Source organism: Macaca nemestrina, chromosome 8, assembly GCF_043159975.1.
Source record: "Macaca nemestrina isolate mMacNem1 chromosome 8, mMacNem.hap1, whole genome shotgun sequence".
NCBI classification, from domain to species: domain Eukaryota; kingdom Metazoa; phylum Chordata; class Mammalia; order Primates; family Cercopithecidae; genus Macaca; species Macaca nemestrina.
In genome coordinates this window covers 135,037,172-135,052,575 of record NC_092132.1, presented here as the reverse complement: position 1 = coordinate 135,052,575, position 15,404 = coordinate 135,037,172, and the positions used below count along the sequence as shown (strand labels likewise).

At 40.2% G+C, this 15,404-nt stretch overlaps 1 protein-coding gene across 22 annotated transcripts in view; it reads right to left on the bottom strand.

Annotated features, from left to right (window-relative positions):
* LOC105482127 (chondroitin sulfate N-acetylgalactosaminyltransferase 1) overlaps positions 1–15,404 on the bottom strand; it is a 364,090-nt gene that overhangs the window by 128,707 nt on the left and 219,979 nt on the right. The window contains exon 3 of one of the 22 annotated variants that reach the window (XM_071068544.1): positions 8,246–8,314. The exons of 19 other annotated variants lie outside the window; for them this stretch is intronic. The gene's annotated coding sequence lies outside the window, so the exon portion shown is untranslated. Of the gene's footprint in view, positions 1–2,114; positions 2,135–8,198; positions 8,223–8,245; positions 8,315–15,404 lie in introns of those variants that run through there. 2 more of the 22 variants (XM_011742080.3, XM_071068547.1) reach the window with 2 other exon arrangements.

The following is a 15,404-nucleotide window of genomic DNA, read 5'->3' as shown; positions in this document are numbered from 1 at the left end:
CCAGATGGGCAGCAGAGTGAGACTCTGGAAAAAAAAAAAAAAAATTCAATCCATGGTTGGTTGAATCCATTCAATATCCATGAGTGTGTATGTGTATATATTTAAGTGTATATATAATTTTATAATATCTACAACTCCTTCATTAACATAGATGAGTAACAGATTTTGCATTTATGACTTAGTCTCAACATTTTTACATTATAATCATGACACGTAAACTTTATTAGAATTCAGTTGCTAACCTCTTGCTTCTAAAAAAAACCATATAAAACCAACAGCACAGCAGAAAAAAGTAAATTGTTCACCGGGCACAGTGGCTCACAGCTGTAATCCCAGTTATTCAAGTGGCTGAGGCTGGAGTGTGTGGAGTTACTGCCTCTAGCCCCACTGTCTTGAACCTACAGGGGGGTCTCTGCCACTCCCCAGAGAAACTGACATCAGGCAACCACTATCAGCTGATCTTCAAGCCTGGAACTTCAAGTATGAACGCCTAAGAATCTGAACCAGTGGTTCCTTGGTAAAGCTTCCATTTCCTATTACATGAAAACATCATGATGATTTAAAAAAAAATTAAAACCTTAGACTAATTCCAGTGAGCTTGAAACTCTTCAGAGACACAACTATTTTCTAAATCCTCATGACATTCCACCAAGGGAGGCAGATATCTATCATCTTTATTTTAGAGTTGGAAACATTGCAACTCCAAAAGCACAAGCTTCCTAGAAGAATGTAACATAATCAGTCTGCCAGAATTTTCACTCATAGCTCCACATAATTTAAAAAGTCAGTGTAAGTCAAATGGGATGGACATTAATATTGTCATTCTCATGAGACATATTCTAGACTGGTAAAGAAACTGCGGGCCAGGAGGCAGAACAGCCAGCTCAGCCCTAGCTGGAGCCATAGCTTTGAGTGGATCACTTCATTTAAGTTCCCTTATTTAGAAAATACCATCAAAATGTACAATTCAATGGCATCTCCAAGTCCTGTTTCCAACATCGCCACTTACCAACTAAGTAACCTTGGCAAATCACTGAAGTTATCTGGGTCTCAGCTTCTCTGGTGCAAGGAAAATGGACAGAATCTCATGACTTCAAGGCAGCAGCCCTGAACACCTCACCTCTTCAGAGTATAGCCAAGGTGAAATTTTTTATCAACTGTGACTTCCATGGAACAAAAGAATTTTGTTGTTTACAAGCGAATTCACCGTGGCTTTCACGTCCCCCGTCTGCAGGGAGCAGACCAACCATCATAGCCTGTTCTGCTTTACTCACTGCGATCCAGTGGTTCCTTCTGGTCAGAGGAAGGTACTGCCCAGTCCAAAACTCAACATCTTTCCAGCAGACAGGGCCTCTGGGTTTCTCCTGCCTGCCCCTTCCCTTTTCCCTGGATACTTGGGCTTCTGGAAGGGAAAAGAGGAGCCTGGCCCCTCTGAATCTCTCTACTTCCTGCCTGCTGCTTGAATTTTTCTTTCCCATTCTTAGGAAAATAGTCCTGACATCATATCCTGCATTAATGCTATGGTGTACTGTAAATGCTAGGCTCTGTCGGTCTTGGCTGGTAGGAAAGCTGAGCCTTTGTTGCTCTATCCTTCTTTCTGTCTCTCAACAAGTTTAGCTTTTGGAAATTTTTTAAAAAAATGTTTGTTTGCACATTATTGTTTCACTCCGGACCTTAAAACAAACTCATTTTGATCCTAGAAGCCAGCAGCCATGGCTTCTTTATCCAGGCTATACCCACCTTCCTCCCCAAACAACAATTATCGCAGTTTCAATGGGTGCAAAGCCGCAGGGCAGCAAGGAACAATTAGGGGTGACTGGGGATGAAGACATACGAGACAAGTATTTTCAAAAACATGAGCCATGTTACAAAAGCCTTTTACGTCTGTCTTTTCTATTCCCTTAAACATCTCTCTGCTTTAGGTTCTGATCACAACAAAAGAGCTCCCTAACCATTCTTCCCACTCCAAATCCTCGCCACAGTTGCCATTATAGTTTTACTAAACCACAGCTTCAATCGTGATTTTCAAAAATAACGACCCGGAAAGTCCTCAGGTTGACCCTCAAAATCTCTCTAATGTGGCCCTCTCCCTGCTTTCCAGCCTTGGCTCCTACCATATTCCAGTCGTAGGAGTGCTCAGATGGCAGAAGGTGCCTGAAGAGGCGGTGAGCGCTTCCTCATCACAGATACACATGTTCAGGCTGGTTAACTCTTGGAGAGAAGATACAGAGACCAAGGCGTCACCTAAAATGCTACATTCAGAGCCATCTACACCAAGGGAAATGTTTACACATACCCCACTTCTCTGTACTACTTGTACAGAGAAGTAGTTTCTAGTGGAACTAGAAAACAAGCTGTTTCTCCATTGGACTCAGTATTTTCCGACTGCTATACATCCGATCAATGTTGTCATTTTTGTCTAAAATAGTCTTCTCTTCTTCCATCCCAACTTTTAATTTTTCCTTTCCTAATCCTACTCAAGACTTATCTTAAATATTAAATATCGAACTTTTAATAAAGCTTTTCTTTTCTACTGTATATTCTATCCTGTTTAGTGTTAAAGCAGTTTGAGGTTTTTGTTTTGTTTTGTTTTGTTTTGTTTTGTTGAGACAGAGTCTTGCTCTGTCGCCCAGGCTGGAGTGCAGTGGTGCGATCTCGGCTCACTGCAAGCTCTGCAACGCGGGTTCACACCATTCTCCTGCCTCAGCCTCCCAAGTAGCTGGGACTACAGGCACCCACCACCATGCCTGGCTAATTTTTTTTGTATTTTAGTAGAGACGAGGTTTCACCGTGTTAGCCAGGATGGTCTCGATCTCCTGACCTCGTGATCCACCTGCCTCGGCCTCCCAAAGTGCTGGGATTACAGGCGTGAGCCACCGCACCTGGCCAGTTGTTTTCTGTTTTTTTTTTTTTTTTTTTTTTTTTGAGAGACAAGGTCTCCCTCTGTCACCCAGGTCACCCAGGCTAGAGTGTGGTGACACTGTCATAGCTCACTACAGCCTCAAATTTTGGGATCAAGTAATCCTCTCACTTCAGCCCCTTGAGTAGCTAGACCTACAGGCACATACCAACACACCCAGCTAATTTTTTTATTTTTATTTTTATAGAGACGGTGTCTTGCTATGTTGCCCAGGCTGGTCTCAAACTCCTGGTCTCAAGTGATCCTCCTGCCTTGGCCTCCCAAAGCATTAGGATTACAGTCATGAGCATGAGTCATGGTCCCTTCCCTATTTTTAATTTATCCTTTTCCAAATCCTACTCTTCCAAGACTTATCAATATCAAACAGTTCATGAAGATTTTCTTCACTAGTGTGCCTTCTATCCTGCTTGGTCTTCAAGCACTAGAGTTTAACCTTTCTATGGCTCATATTGTATATTTTTGACCATATCTTTTCAGGTACTTTGCATTATCCTAATATGCTGTAAGCTCTTTGAGAGCAAGGAATGGCTCTTCCTCTTTCTGTATATCAACAGCATAGACAATGTAGAATAACGCTTGGTTTCAGTATGTTGAGCTCCCATAATACACTGATCATAATGCTCATTGCTGTAGGTATACAGAAGAGCTTTTTACAGCTCTTTTTCTTCAAAACATACGCAATCTAACTGGGGGAAAATTAACATTGGATATATGGAAAACAAAACTTAGAACTTTTTAAAAGGGTCAAAATAATAAGATGTTTAAAACCATAAGGGGAAGAAAAAGAGAATCTTTACTATTACAGCAAAATCATCTCCCCAGATTTTTTGGCATGTCTCTCCTTACCTTCTCCACCCCCCCCCCCCCCCCCCGCCATGCTGAATCAATTGTTCTGAGGTACTCAGATGCAGAACTTGGTCTTATTTCCTTTCAAAGTCTAAATTTAAAATAAGTATAATATTAAAAATATATTCAGCGATGTGTGAAAAATAGAATAAAGTTTGAAAGAATACTTGATGTTAGCAAGTTCATAGTTCAATGTAATATTAAACTGCCTAAGAGGCCGGGTGTGGTGGTTCCCATCTGCAATTCCAGCACTTTGGGAGGCCAAGGCATGTGGATCACTTGAGGCCAGGAGTTCGAGACTAGCCTGACCAACACTGTGATACCTCATCTCTACCAAAAAAACCCAAAAATTAGCCAGGTGTGGTGGGTGCCGTTAGTACCAGTTACTCAGGAGGCTGAGGCAGGAGAACTGCTTGAACCCAGGAGGCAGAGGTTGCAGTGAGCTGAGATCCCACCACTGCACTCTAGCCAGTGAGCTGAGATCCCACCACTGCACTCTAGCCTGAGTGACAGAGCAAGACTCCATCTCAAGGAAAAAAAAAAAAAGCAATTTAAGAGTAGTTATTTAATAAAGAAGCAGATTCCTGGGGAATCAGACACCCATCCCCTGCATTGCTGTAGATGGTGGTGCACAAGTAGGGAAAACACACCAATCGTGATCCTGCAGATGCCGTTCGGCCAGGGGCCAGGGAAAATTAAATGAAATCCACCAAGAACTATTTCTTGGCACGACTAAAAGCAGACAGGAATTGAAAACTGAATCAGAAATGAGAAAGCCCCAAGTGACCTAAACTCGCTCACACATGTCTAAAATGCTCAGCGAATGACAGTTTAAAGAGGTGTAAAAATGCCTAGAAGAAATAAAATAATCGTCATAAGCATTTGTTAGGACTAATCTCGCCTTTGGTAATATTTTTTCCTCAAGTCAAGTGGGGAGTTTGTAATCCTAACAGCCTTGGTGATTATAACAATATATTTTGTGTCTATCCATCGCACTTCACCATATTTCCTCCCAGAAGCAGCTTCAAATCCCTGACCACTGCCGAAATATATGTAGTGGCTGACACCACCAAAAGATGTTGCCAGGTTGAAGAAGTAAATAAAAAGACAGAGTTAGCAGTGAGGATCAGGGAGTATTTGGAAAGAACAGCAAAGGCTTAAAACCATCTGTGCCGAGAGAAAGAATGTGTGAAGAAATAGGTTCCTAATACATTGAAACATTTTAAACCTTTAAACCTATTTCCAAATTATCATCCCTGTCCTTGTTACCGACATATAAACTACAACATTTGAAAAAAATATAGAAAAGAAACATTATTTCCTGTGTTTATGAAATCTGGCTCTCTAGAAGCCTGAACTTTCAGCGTGTTCTTCTAGCACCTCAAAGAAGGATTCGTCATCCGAGATGCCCCTTAAGCTATTTCTAAAACTAACAGCTCAAGATAACTTAGTCATTTACAACTTTTATTCCAAAAGAGCAGTGAAAAACTAGTCAAAGGTTATGACTATTTTAAAAGCATCTCTCTATAAGGGATGACTTATCAGTTGAACTCTCCTGACTGGAGGGTTTAGACGAAATCCACTTATATAAACTAGTTCTCAAAATCAGTGGTTCAATTAAATGTCCCTTAATAACAATAAAATTTTGAATATTTAAAATCATTTAAACAATGATCAACCAATTCAGGTTAAAAGTGAAAGGTAAGATTTTGTTTCTAATAACTGAGACAAACACAGTGCTCCAAGTCAATTTTTAGAAATTTAAAAACCAGCCGGGCGCGGTGGCTCAAGCCTGTAATCCCAGCACTTTGGGAGGCCGAGGCGGGCGGATCACAAGGTCAGGAGATCGAGACCACAGTGAAACCCCGTCTCTACTAAAAATACAAAAAATTACCCGGGCGCGGTGGCGGGCGCCTGTAGTCCCAGCTACTCAGGAGGCTGAGGCAGGAGAATGGCGGGAACCCGGGAGGCGGAGCTTGCAAGTGAGCCGAGATCGCGCCACTGCACTTCAGCCTGGGCAACAGCGTGAGACTCTGTCTCAAAAAAAAAAAAAAAAAAAAAAGAAATTTAAAAACCAAATATGATTCCGATTGTAAGATGATGAATTGAACCCATGCATTTAATCAGATGTAATACACCATATTAGCAAGCTAAAGAAGGAAAAAAATTACATTACCTTATCAACTGATGCTAAAAAAACATTTGAAAAACGTCAACATCCATTCATAATTTAAAACTCTCAGAAAAGCAAGAACAGAGGGAATTTCCTCCACTTGATAAGGAGTATCTACAATAAACCTACAACTAACATTATACTTAATGGTGAAATACTAAACACATTCCTTTAAGACTGGGAACAAAGCAAGGATGTTAATTTTTACAACTTTTGATAGCTCTAGTACTGGAAGTTCTAGCCTATGCAAGTGAAGAAAAAGAAAAGGCATACAGATTAGAAAGGAAGAAGACATGATCTTCTACATAGGCAATCCCAAGTAATCTACAAAAAACTCCTAGAGTAAGTGAGTGGGTCCAGCAGGAACAAAGGATATAAGATCAATGTACAACACTTAATTGTATAATGTAAACTATTAACTTTGGGTGATGATGATGTAAAATGCGGATTTATCAATTTAACAAATATATCACTCTGGTTGGGAATGCTGATAACAGGGGAGGCTACATATGTGTAAGGGCAAGGGGTATAAGGAAAATCTTGTACCTTCTTCATTTTGCTCTGCACTTAAAAATTTTCTAAAAAATGTAAAAAAAAATCAACTGCATCTCCACACATTAGCAATCAACACATGGACGCTGAAATTAAAAATACAAGAGCATTTATAATCACTAAAAAAATGTTAAATACTTAGGTGTAAATCTAACAAGACATGTACATGCCTTATGTGCTGAAAACTACAAGACACAGATGAAAATTTAAAAATCTAAATGAATGGACGCATGGATTGGAAAACGTCATCGGGTTAGATGACTCAACAGGCAATACATAAATTCTCTTCAACTTGATATATAAATTTAATACAACTCCTATAAAAAACTCAGCGAGATTGTTTTGTACATATAAAGATTATAAAATTTGTATGAGAAAGTAAATGAGCTAGAACAGCAAATAATTTCAAAAAGAAAAATGAAGAGGGACAAATCAGTCCCCTGATTTCAAGAATTATTGTACAGCTACAGCAATCGAGACTGGCAGAAGTACTGGCAGAGAGATAGATATAGAACAATGAAATAGAATAGAGAACCCGAAACAGGTACAACTGGTATGCCCAACTGCTTTTTCACAAAGGTACAGTAGTAATTCAATGGGAGATAAACAGCCTTTTCAACAAAAGGTGCTGGTTCTGGAGCAAATGAATACCCAATCTGAGAAACAAAAATAAAATCCTAAATCCCCCTCCAACTGACAAACAGATCTCCTCTTGGACAATGGGATCCCAGAGAAACCTTAAAAATCTGAGTTCCTAGCCATGACACCATGCGAGGTCAGACACACCTCAGTATGCCCCTTCCTCATTAACCTCTAAGCAAAATTCTTTCAGTAATGAGGAAGCTGAAACTAGCTCTGGAAAATAAGAAATGGGTAATTTGTTCCTTTATTACCTTTAGCCAATCATTTGAGGCTGTAACTACACTCCCCCTCCCTCTTTACAGTTTTGATGGGCCAGCTCACCAGTTCCACAATACATCCCCTCCTAAAATCTCAATCTCTAAGCCAGTTTGTCTGACTCGCAGAGGATGTGCGGTAAATGGTCTTCATGGCCTCAGAGGGCTGAAAACTCCACCTTTCGATTATGGCAAGGCTGCCATTTTTTAAAGCATGTGAACCTTGAAGAGGCATAAATTTCAATTGCTTGTTTCTCCTTTCATAAATATTCATGACGTATTATTCAATAATATGTATATTTGACCAGTCCACTCAGCATAAATTCCTGTTCCCTTAACCCCTCACTTAAAGTGTCTCCTTTTGGCTTCTGCCAGAGGCTACCCTTCCAAGCCTACAGGATGGGAAGCCTGCAGGCTGCAACCCTCTATGCGAAATAAAGCTCCCCTTTCTATCAACCTAGTGATTCTTCAGTTGACAAATTCATAAGCAAACAAAAGAAAAAGAGCAACGTCAAACTAAGTCTCACATCTCATACACAAATTAAAATGGATCCTAGATTTAAATGTCCAAGACATTAAACTTTTAAAACTTTTAGGAAAAAACATTGGACAAAATCTTTGACATCTAAGAGTAGACAAAGTACTATTTGACTTGACACCAAAAGCATAAGAACTATCAAAAGAAAAATACATTGGACTTCATTAAAAACTTTTGCTCTGTAAAAAATCCTTGTTAAGATAATGAAAAGATAAGCTATGGACTGGGGGAAATATTTGCCAACTATGTATCTAACAAAGGAGTAGCACCAACCTTTAGTCAGATATAAAGAACCCTTGGTGAAGTGCAGTGGCTCATACCTCTAATCCCAGTGTTTTGGGAGGCTGAGGTAGGAAGATGCTTGAGGCCAGGAGTTCAAGATGCTGTTACTACAAAAAATAAAAAATAAAAAAGTGAGCCAGACATGGTGGCATGTGCCTGTAGTCCCTAGCTACTTGAAAGGCTGAGGCAGGAAGACTGCTTGAGCCTAGGAGTTAAGGCTGTGGTGAGCTATGATTGTACTCCATCCTGTGTGACAGAGCCAGATCCTGTCTCAAAAGAAAAGGAAAAAATAAAAATCCTCAAGATTCAACAATAAAAAACAAAGTCATTTAATTAGAAAATGGGCAGAAGACATGAACGGACAATTCACTGTGGTAGAAAATCAGCCAGGAGGCCAAAACAATGATACAGGCAAAAGATAATGGTAATTGGAATGAGAATGGAGGCAATAAAAGTAGAGAGAAATGTATGAACCTGACCTCAGGTTGAATGCAGGATTGAAGGACTGGGTAATTCACATGGGGAAGTGAGAAGGAGGAGGCCTTCAGGATAACATGAGTCAACATTAGGTGCATAAAGGTTTAGTTTCCTGAACTGAAGGAGATTGAGGCAGGTACAGGCTAGGAAGAAACAACAATTAGTTGTACTTTGGGCAAGACAAGCTGGAGATGGCTGGAAGATCAATTGAAACAGCAGGATTTGTAGACTTCACTCTGCACACCTGGGTCAAGGTTATAAAGTAGGCCTCCTATCCTTGTTCCCTTGCTCTCTAGATGTTCCCCCCCATCGCCCCCACCAGACTCACTGTCTCTTCAGTGAGTCTACCAAGGTCAATCTTGCCTCTGAGCTAGTGTGTATCCCTTCGCTCTGCCTGGACTGCTCATCCCGAGATGTTGGCCCTCCTGGCTCCTTCTCTTTTGTTGGGTGTAAGCTGAGATGTTTTCTCCTAGAAGACCTTGTGCTGGGCATACAGGAGAAACTAGAACTTCACCACCAGACACTCTCACATTTTGTTATGTTTTCTTTTTATATTTTTAGTGTATATATTTAACATGTACAGCGTGATGTTTTGATACACATATACCAAGTGAAATGATTACTACAGTCAAGCGAATTTACATACCTCACTGAGTCACCGGCTTGTGTGTGTGTGTGGTTAGGAATCCCTAACATCTACTCCCTTAGCAAACTTCCAGTGCACAATAAAATATCAACTGTAGTCCTCATGTATATTAGATGTTCAAATTTGCTCATTCTACATAACTACAAGTGTGTACCTTTTGACCTTCATAGAAACTATCTGAAATTAATCTTATTAATGTTCTCATTTATTATCTGCCTTCCCTTCAAGAAAGTTAAATCCATTAGAACAGGGATCTTCCATGTCCTATATTCTACCGTAACCTCTGTCCTCAGCACAGGGCCTGGCATATATAAGGCACTGAGTAAGTACATTTTTGACTGGAAGGGAATTTAAAGCAAGGCTTCTCTGTAAGTCATGAATATCAGGAGAATTAAGTAGAAAAAATGCCAAGCAATATAATGCAACCAAGACTGTCTTGATAAATGTATACTTTCCAGATTAAAGGAGGCAGCAGTCCTATGGAATACTGCACTGTCAGGCCACAATGGGAGTATGCATAGTGACATATGACACAGCAATATTTATCTTTCAGAAAAAAATGGAAACAAGTGACACTAAAAATGTTGGCCACACTGACTGTGATTCTCCAACCCCTTCCAGAAGCAATGCCCCTCCTACACCCCTGCTGAGGGGACAGTCCTGGGCTATTAAACACAGATGGGCAGTGACACGGCCTTGGAGGGAGGGGGATAGGAAGGGAGATACCTATGATGTAACCTGGAAAGAAAGTTCTGCCTGAGAGGAGTTGGGGTGAGTAGCTGGCACCATCAGACTCCTCCCTCTTCACAGAAGAAATATTGAGAGAACTAGTCAACTAGTTGCGGGAGGTTACACAAAGACACACAGAGAGTAGCAGAGCCACAAAAGACTAAAGATCATGAATTCCTAACGCTAAACAACATTATTCCAGTTGTCTCTAATCCTGAAAAAAATGGCCATTCCCATGACATTCCTGCCTCTCTCATGTGTTTTACAATACCCCAGTGCTTCACATTATTTGGGAATCGATTCCTAGCTACCAAAATAGTCTAATGACCTAAATACATGACCAGAACATCATGTCCTATCCAGTTAATTATGCCCCTTCTGTCGGTTGAATTATCATGCAGATGTTAAAAGGGCTATTAAAGGGACTGCATGGTAACATGGAAAACAGTATTTATGCTTTAGTGTTACGTGGGTCGGGATTACAAAGTAGGTCTTCTACACTCCTCCCCTTGCTCCCTGGATTCCTACCTCATGGGCTCACTGTGCGGATACAAAAGTGACTAAAATTTGAGTTCACAGTTCCTGACACACAGTATCTGCTTATAAATACTTGTTTTGAATAAATGCTTGCACTGTGATTATAAGTTAGCAGAGACCCTTATACATGAGTGAGAGACTGGAAGGAAAAGCACCACAAGGAACAATTTCAAATGTCTTAATGTGGTGGGCCAGGTTCTTTGTGATCTGATCCCTACTTCCTTCTCCTGCCTCAACTCTCAGCCCTTACATCTTAGATTCTACGCTTCAGCCACAGTGCTGTATGCTGCAGATTTCTCAATGTGTCACACTGTCTTCTTGCCTGGAGAGCTTTGTTCATCCTGCTCCCTTCGCCTAGGAAGCCTTTGCTCTCCCTCCACCGGATCATCTTTTTCCCTTTGCTGGAATAATCCCCACACATCCTTCAGCATCAGCATGGATGTCGCCTGCCAGGACAACTCATGTGAGTCCAGGTTAAATGCCCTGAGGTAGCACTTCTCCAATGAGCTATAGTGGCTGCCTTTTCTCTCAACTCTCTCCAAGCCCCTACCCTGTCCCCAGACTGTAGGCCATTTAAAGAAAGAATTATGTCTTAATTCTTTATTACCTCCACTGTAAATTATGTTCATGATGCATGTGGCAAAATTATACTTACGTATTTTCCCTGGGTGATAATTTTTTTTTAATGGCGTATTGCTCTGTCCTGTCCCCCAGGCTAGAATGCAGTGGCATGATCTCAGCTCACTGCAACCTTTGCCTCCCAGGTTCAGGTGATTCTCTCGTCTCAGCCTCCCAAGTAGCAGGAACCACAGGCACGTGGCACTATACTTGGCTAATTTTTTTTTTTTTATTTTTAGTAGAGATAGGGATTCACTAAGTTGGCCAGGCAAGTCTCAAGCTCCTGACCTCAGGTGATGCATCCTGCGTTGGCCTCCGAAAGTCCTGGGATTACCGGGGTGAGCCACCGCACCTGGCCTGGCTGATTTACTATTGTTACTTTGGCTTTTGTAAGCTTTCAATGCTTATCGAAATAAATGTATTTTGGAATAAAACATGTAATTCGTCAATGTTTTCCTATTCTTAAAATAACTGTGTGCAATGGAAGAATGAAGGGCCACCGTTAAAACAGGTCCCTGTAGGCTCATGTCAAATATTGCTCTTGGCAGTTCTTATTTGAATCTCATAACATTTGACAGAAAAGGTCTTCCGTTATCAACAAATACTGGAATGGAGCCAAGATGTGTTTATAGAAAAGAAAACTTCGGCATGGGTAGAGCTTATGATAAAAAATATTCTCTAACCAAGGAGATTGTCTAGTTCTTGATGGAAGCAAAAGGAATAAATGACAAGGAATTGTTTTCCAAATGCTTTCTTCTGCGAGCTCCTTGATTTAGACAAAATTTCATTCCAAGTACTAAAGAAGAGAGACAGCACAAGGAACACACACACACACACACACACACAGTTATTATTAGTTAAGCCCAAAGGAAAGCCATTGAAATTCCCTATAAAGAAAACACTGTCAGTCAAACCAGGACTGTGTCACTTCAGCCATAATAAGAAGGGAAGAATGTTCATTTCACAGAAGACTGGAACAGTATTAGTGGCAAAGGAATCATTAAATATTTTAAACAAGAGGCTCCATAGTGGGGTTCCTTGTGACAGTCTCCCAGTCCCAGAGCCCTCAGTCTATTTTTCTCCTTTCCTCCACAAATGCCTGCTGCCCCCACTCTTTTCAACCTCCCAGGTTCTGAGTGACACCCTGTGAAATCCTAATGGAGTTACCGAGACAAGAGATGATTAATATTTATGGGGGAGTTTTAAGAATCTGTGTAGAGGAGCAAAACATGTTTGTCTCCTAGTAGAAAGGTAAATAGAAAGTCACTTCTGCCAGCCATCTCTTCATTATCTCATCATTTTTATTAATTTACCTATCCAAAACCTCTTCATTTTTTTTTAGAATAGCTGTCACAGAAAACATAATTCATTGTTTTAACAGCATACATGACTCTAAAGCAGTGGGGTTAATTTTATGAAAGTAACATTGTAAGCATTTTAAGAAGCCCTTCTTTAGATTCCAATTGTTTCCTGATAAATCCAACTGGGTTTTCCTACTTCAGTAATGGAATATCAGAGAGGTATGAGCTTTCAACAAGCAGAGAGCATGGTCTAGACTAAGCTACCAACAGTAAGACTCAATTTAAACTGTATGAAACCTAAGTCAGGACTTTGGAAGCAGTCACTTACATATGCAAAATATAACCCAGATTAGGACTGAATTGTAATTAACAAATACGAGGCTCGTGGAGTTTTTAAAAATAGATTTATATTATACAGAGAATCCCCAGATATTATCATTTTCAGCTCCAGATGCCTTTATCAAATGCAAAGTCTAATCTTGATAGCACAGAAAAATGATCACATTGCCCTCCCCCATCCTATTCTTAAGGTTCAGTATATTTTTGCAAACTGTTTACCAAGATGAAATGCAGTCCTGGGCAGGAAAGTGTTAACATAGCACGCCTGAGGCTATGCTTAGAAAGTCCTGCAAGATCCACCCTTGACAATATCTGGGAAGGGTGCTTGTAAAAAGTTCTCTATACATACATGAGGAGTTCTCTAACTGATAAGGTTGTTTTGCTGTGCCTAGCCTGTTTGTAGAAACTGTGATTTACGGTTACCTACTTTCTTTCTAAGAGCCTGGTATTTAGTAGGGGTTGCTAGACAGAGAATGCCTACATGACCGTCTCCCTAATATAAACCCTAAACTCTCAGTCTCCAATGGGCTTCCGTGGGCAGAAACTGCACACATGTGGCTGCATTTTTCCCAGTTGGGGAAGGTGCACTCTCTACGTAGCCTTTCACATAGAGTGCACAGGAAGCTGCACACGGATTCCTCCAGACTACAGGCATGTCTTTTTCCCTTGGTGACGTTGCTACACATTCTTGCTATTTCACTGCAATTAATAGTAGATGTAAGCGCAACTAAATGCTGATGCTGAGTCCTGGTGAAATCACCCGAAGGGTAGATGGCCTTGGGGACCCCTGAAACAACTCCAGAAACAAAGTATGACCTCTTACCAGTCAATCATTAGCATTTGTTAATTTTTCTAAAGAGGAAAAGATGGTGCCAGTATTAAATTTTGCCTGAACGGTTTAGAGTTTTAGGAGAGAGACATAAAGATGCTTGTTCTTCCCTCATGAAATACATCATAGCCTGATGTTGCTAATGTGATGGGTTTTCTATTGTGGGGACGTAACTTTTTTTCTTAACAAGTTGTTTTGCTGCTCTTTAGTTTATGGGAAAAGAATAGTTTGGTGACCACAAGGACATGGCTGTCAAACTACAGATTTAGACAGAGCCTGAATAATAAATCTACTCCTTGCCAGAGGCAACAAAATAAAACAGCAGACAGCTGGAATATGTGCCACCACTCCTGAAACCACAGTTTTATTCCTCTAATTCAATCCTAAGGAAATATAATTTAATATAACTAATCTCTACTATTTAAAAATATCTATGTAGTTTAAAAGACATTGGGAACAAACCACTGAGTAACTTTTATTATTGAAATATTGAACATACTAAACATGAAACTTCGATGTTCAAAATAAGAGTACGAAATTTTAATTTTTTCTCCCACGCTGAAGGAAAAAGCTAAGAATTCTGTGTGTTTTTTTTAACTACTTGAAAAGTCCATTAAATGAAACCAAAGATAACTCTGAATAGATATCCACCTGATTGAATGACCCTTTTGCTTTTTAGCCTCTCTGATGTTCAGAATTCTAGAGAAGATCTGAAATTGCCTTATCCAACTATTTTGTTATAATTCTTGCAGTAACATGGAACAGGGCCCCATAGCTATGCTGAGCTTAGCTATGCTAAATTCCAGGGGTGAACTGATAAACCTCTAGTAGCTTTAAGTTTAAATGATTCTTTCGTAGAGTTGTCACTACATTATTAGTCCAATCTTCATTTATCTTGCTGGAAAAATACAGACATCATCCTCCTCCAAGTAAAAACTGTGTGTCTGAGATACAAAAAAAGTTCCCTGAGAAGACAACAAAGAGGCTATCGTTTACAGACGGGACACCAGAAGCTCCTTTCCCTTCAAAAAGGAGAAGCTTTCAAAGAAAGAATGGGAAGCAGGGGAGAAGCCAGTCAGTCCATCCTTTCAGACATTTTTGTTGTCGTCGTTGTTCAATAACTTAACTCCAAAGACCAGGATAAACCATGACGATGTAGCGACTCCTGGGAGTGGCTCTGAAGCACAGTGACGCCACTCCATGTCACCCTGGAAGCTAGAAAATACATTTTTCTCCAATAAAACTGTTAAAATCCTATCTCTGTACTTGACCCAGTCTTGCTGGTCACCAGGGAGGCCTGTTCATAGCAGTTAGGTGGCTGCCATACTTGATATCTCCTACTGTAGCGAAATGAGAATGCCCTTGTGGTTGAGCAGAAATGAGATCAATGAAATCCCAGAAAACTGATTATGTTTCTATAAAGCAATTAATGTTCAATTGGACATTTAAATTCGTAGATAACCCTTTCGTGAAAAATGAGATGGGGAAAATTTTCCTGCAGACTTATCTAGGGAAAGCCACCTCTTGTCTATGACTTTTATCTTTGATAATAACTGATGCAGAGAAAGCATAAAATGTGATCACTGATTACTGTCAGATGAATGAGTAGATGGGAAGTGTCCTGATAGCAAAGACTTTGTCTTACATTTTTATTCCGCCTCAATGCCTAGTATGGTGCTTCAAACATAATAGGCATTCAATAAATGTTTCTGGGTCAATGA